Consider the following 6,000-nt stretch of genomic DNA (forward strand, 5'->3'; position numbering starts at 1 on the left):
AATAAGCAATGAGATTTACCCAGTAATAAAATGTCTTCCAACAAAGAAAAGTTCAGAATTGGATGGCTTCACAGCTAAATTCTTCTGATCCTTTAAAGAAGAATTAATACCAATTTTCCAAACTATTTCAAAAAATTAAAGCAGACGGAATTCCTCCTCATTCTATAAGGTGAGCATAATCCTAATACCAAAACCAGACAAGGACACAACAACAAAAGAAAACTACAGACCGAAATCCCTAATGAACACAGATAAGAAAATCCTTAACAAAATACTATCATATTGAATCTAACAACACATCAAAAAGGCAATACATTATGGTCAAGCAGGATTTATCCCAGGAATGCAACGATGGTTCAAGATATACCAATCAACAAATGTCATATCACATCAATCCATTGAAGGCCAAAGTTATATAATCATGCAATAGATACAGGAAAGGTTTTGATAAAATTCAACATTCCTCCATGATAAAAAAAAAAAAAAAAAAAAACTCTTATTAGGAATAGAAGGAAAGTACCTCAAAATAATAAAAGTCATAAATGACATAACCACAGCTAATATCTTACAGATTGAGGGAAAGCTTTCAGCCTGTCCTTTAAAAACTGGAACAAAACCAGGATGTTGACTCTCACCACTCTTTTTCAACATAATACTGGTTATTCTAGCCAGAGCAATTAAGCAAGAGAAATAACAGGCTTCCAAACTGGGAAGGAGGAAGTCAAATTGTCCCTGTTTGTAGATGACATGATCTTATATACAGAAAGACCTAACACTTGACCAAAAAACTCTCAAAACTGACAAATAAATTTAATAAAGTTTAAGAATACAAAATTAATATACAAATATAATATTAATATACAAAAATTAGTAGTATTTTTAAACATGAACAAGTTAGCTGAAAAAGAAATCAAGAAGACAATCCTATTTATAATAGCAAAAACAGAAACAAAAAAAAGTAAAAATAAATTTAGCTAAGGACTTAAAATCCTCGTCCCGTGCTCATGGATTGAAAGAAGTAATATTGTTAAAATGACAATACTATCCAAACCAATCTATAAAGTCATTAAAATCCCCATGAAAATAAAAAGGACATTCTTCACAGAAATAGAAAAAAAAAATCTTAAAATTTGTAAGGAACCATGAAAGACCCCAAGTAGCCAAAGAAATCCTGAGCAACAAGAACAAAGTTGGAGATATGACACTACCAGACTTCAAAATATACTGCAAAGCTGTAGTAACTAAAACAGCATAAAAAGATACATAAAACAATGGAGCAGAATAGAGAACTCAGAAGATAATCCACATATCTACAGCCAACTGATTTTTTACAAAGTCACCAAGAACATGCATTGGGGAAAGGACAGTCTCTTCAATAAATAATGCTGGGAAAACTGGATGTCCATATGCAGAGAATAAAACTAGACCTGCTACCTCTAACCTTATACCAAAATTAACTCAAACTGGACCAAAGACCTAACCGTAAGACCAAACCTATAAAATTACTAGAAGAAAACATAGGGGAAATGCTTCAGGACTTGAATTTGGGAAAGATTTTATAAACACGACCAGAAAACATAGACAACCAAAGCAAAAATAAGCAAATGGAATTATATCAAACTAAAAAGCTTATGCAAAGCAAAAGAAACAATTCACATATTGAAAAAATAATCTACAGGATGGGACAAGATATTTTCAAACTATTCACCTGACAGGGATTAATATCCAAAATATGCAAGGAACTCAAACATCTCAATAGCAAAAAATAATTACAAACAATGCAATTAGAAAATGTGCAAATGATCTGAACAGACATTTCTCAAAAGAACACAAACAGCTAAATAATATATGAAAAAAAGACTGTTATCACTAATTAGAAGGGAACTGCAAATCAAACCATGATGGGGTATCATCTCACCCTAACTGGGATGGCCATTATCAAAAAGACAAAAAAAATAAATAAATAACAAATGTTGGCAAGGATGCAAATAAAAGGGATCCCTCATGCACTGTTGGTAAGAATGTAAGCTAGCATAGTCACTATGAAAAACAGTGGGAAGGTCCCTCAAAACCTGCAGATACAACCCCGTATGATCCAGTAATCCCACTACTGGGCATTTATCCAAAGAAAAGGAAATCATTATATTGAAGAGACATCTGCACCCTCATGTTTGTTACAGAGCTACTCACAATAGCCAAGATACGGAATCAATCTAGTTGTCCAATAAGATGAATGGATAAAGAAAATATACTATTCAGTCATAAAGAACGAAATCCTGTCATTCGCAGTAACATAAATGAAACTGGAAGACATTACGTTACATGAAATAAGCCAGGAACAGAGAGTTAAACACGACTTGTTCTTATGTGTGGAAACTAAAAAACGTTTATCCCATTGAAGTAAAAAGTAGAACAGAAAATACTAGAGGCTGGAAAGGAAAGGGGAAGGTGGGGAAAGGGAGAGATTTGCTGAAGGATACAAAATTACAGCTAGATAGGAGGAATGAATTCCAGGGCTCTTTAGCACTGTAGGGTGACTATAGCCAACAGTAATATATAGTTTCAAATAGCTAGCAGGAGGATATTGAATGTTTCCAACCCAAGGTAATTATAAATGTTTGAGATGATGGATATGCTCATTATCCTAATCTGATCACTATACATTGTATGTATTGAAACATCACCATGTACCCCATAAATATGTATAATTATTTTTTGTCAATTAAAATATTTTATTTTTTTATTATACTTTATGTTCTAGGGTACATGTGCACAATATGCAGGTTTGTTACATATGTATACATGTGCATATGTTGGTGTGCTATACCCATTAACTCGTCATTTACATTAGGTGTATCTCCTAATGCTATCCCTCCCCCCTCCCCCAACTCCACAACAGGCCTCGGTGTGTGATGTTCCCCTTCCTGTGTCCAAGTGATCTCATTGTTCAATTCCCACCTATGAGTGAAAACATGCAGTGTTTGGTTTTCTGTTCTTGTGACAGTTTGCTGAGAATGATGGCTTCCAGCTGCATCCATGTACCTACAAAGGACATGAACTCATCCTTTTTTATGGCTGTATAGTATTCCATGGTGTATATGTACCACATTTTCTTAATCCAGTCTGTCATTGATGGGCATTTGGGTTGGTTCCAAGTCTTCACTATTGTGAATAGTGCCTCAGTAAACACATGTGTGCATGTGTCTCTATAGAAGCATGATTTATAACCCTTTGGGTATATACCCAGTAATGGGATGGCTGGGTCAAATGGTATTTCTAATTATAGATCCTTGAGGAATCCCCACACTGTTTTCCACAATGGTTGAACTAGTTTACAGTCCCACCAACAGTGTAAAAGTGTTCCTATTTCTCCACATCCTCTCCAGTACCTGTTGTTTCCTGACTTTTTAATGATTGTCATTCTAACTGGTGTGAGATGGTATCTTATTGTGGTTTTGATTTGCATTTCTCTGATGGCTAGTGATGATGAGCATTTTTTCATGTCTCTGTTGGCTGCATAAATGTCTTCTTTTGAGAAGTGTCTGTTCATATCCTTTGCCCACTTTTTAATAGGGTTGTTTGTTTTTTCTTGTAAATTTGTTTGAGTTCTTTGTAGGTTCTGGATATTAGCCCTTTGTCAGATGAGTAGATACCAGGCAAGAGAAAGAAATAAAGGGTATTCAATTAGGAAAAGAAGAAGTCACATTGTCCCTGTTTGCAGATGACATGATCGTATATGTAGAAAACCCCATTGTCTCAGCCCAAAATCTCCTCAAGCTGATAAGCAACTTCAGCAAAGTCTCAGGATACAAAATCAATGTGCAAAAATCACAAGCATTCTTACACACCAATAACAGACAAACAGAGAGCCAAATTATGAATGAACTCCCATTCACAATTGCTTCAAAGAGAATAAAATACCTAGGAATCCAACTTACAAGGGATGCAAAGGACCTCTTCAAGGAGGACTACAAACCACTGCTCAATGAAATAAAAGAGGACACAAACAAATGGAAGAACATTCCATGCTCATGGATAGGAAGAATCAATATCGTGAAAATGGCCATACTGCCCAAGGTAATTTATTGATTCAATGCCATCCCCATGAAGCTACCAATGACTTTTTTCACAGAATTGGAAAGAACTGCTTTAAAGTTCATATGGAACCAAAAAAGACCCTGCATTGCCAAGACAATCCTAAGTCAAAAGAACAAAGCTGGAGGCATCATGCTACCTGACTTCAAACTATACTACAAGGCTACAGTAACCAAAACAGCATGGTACTGGTACCAAAACAGATATATAGATCAATGGAACAGAACAGAGCCCTCAGAAATAATACCACACATCTGCAACCATCTGATCTTTGACAAACCTGACAAAAACAAGAAATAGGGGAAGGATTCCCTATTTAATAAATGGTGCTGGGAAAACTGGCTAGCCATAAGTAGAAAGCTGAAACTGGATCCCTTCCTTACTCCTTATACAAAAATTAATTCACTATGGATTAGAGAGTTAAATGTTAGACCTGAAACCATAAAAACCCTAGAAGAAAACCTAGGCAATACCATTCAGGACATAGGCATGGGCAAGGACTTCATGTCTAAAACACCAAAAGCAATGGCAACAAAAGCCAAAATTGACAAATAGGATCTAATTAAACTAAAGAGTTTCTGCACTGCAAAAGAAACTGCCATCAGAGTGAACAGGCAACCTACAGAATGGGAGAAGATTTTTGCAATTAAAATATTTTAATGTGATATTTTAAAATACCAAAAATAGTGGGAAAATGTATGAAAAACTCAAAATTTTAAATCAAGATAGTGTGGTATAATAAATAATATATATTGGCTTTTGTACCTGCATTTCTGGCACAGAGCTTCTGTATAAAGCCTTTGGAGTTTCCTGACTCACAGGCACATCCTTTGTTATTCATAATGAGCCCCTTTCAACAACACTTGAGTTTATCCTAATGAGGTAAATTTTGGTTGGCCCCTAAATAGTTTCAGTCTGGGGACTAGTCACCAGAGGAAACATCTATGTGATTACAGGGTTAGAACTTTGAGCCCTATTCCCAGACCTTCAGGGTGGAGAGAGGGCCTTAAGGTTGACTTCAATTACCAGTGGCCAGTGATTTTCAAGTATGTCTACAAAATGAAAACTTTATAAAAACCCACAAATGATGGGGTTTAGGGAGCTTCCAGATTAATGAAGGCATCGAGGCATTGAGATGCTCTGAGAAGACTTGGAAACTCTGTACCCTATAGCCCCCAAACCTTGCCCTATGTGTCTCTTCCATTTGGCTGCTCCTGGGTTGTATCCTTTATAGTAAACCAGTAATAGTAAGTAAAGAGCTCTTCTGAGTTCTCTGAATCATTCTGGTGATTTAAGAAACCTGAGGAAGGAGTCGTGGGGACCCCCAAATTGACAGTTGGTGGATAGAAGTAGGAGTAGCCTGGGTGCTCTATTTGTGACTGGCATTTAAAGTGGGGGCAGTCTTGTAGGACTGAGCCCTTCACCTATGGGGTCTGCACTAACTCCTGGAGTTAGTGTCAGAATTGCATTAAATTATTGGACACCAAATGGTGCTGAGAATTGGTGTGGAAAACTATAATTATTTGATGTTAAAGAAAAAACACATTTGGTGTCAGAAGTGGTGTAAGAAAACAACACACATTGTTGTCACAATGACACTATTGTGCCATGCCATAGGAGAGCCAGAGGTAAGAGAAAGGACACTAACACTGATCTCATCTCTATTTAAAATGCTGATATTTTGTTTATCATGGATTGGGGGTATTAATTTTTATTTTAAGAAAATATTGCATTGAAATATTTATCTTGATTACTGAGTTTTGGCTAGTAAAATGAATAAAGTATCGTTACAATAATCGAGGAGTCTATAATTGAAGCAAATATTTGCCTTTGGATGTTATCTGAGAGAGTAGCCATGGAGAATGAGCTGTTCTGCAGTTAAGCAAATGCATTGTTTCGAGATCC

The sequence above is a fragment of the Papio anubis genome, chromosome 3 (genome assembly GCF_008728515.1).
Source record: "Papio anubis isolate 15944 chromosome 3, Panubis1.0, whole genome shotgun sequence".
Taxonomy (NCBI): domain Eukaryota; kingdom Metazoa; phylum Chordata; class Mammalia; order Primates; family Cercopithecidae; genus Papio; species Papio anubis.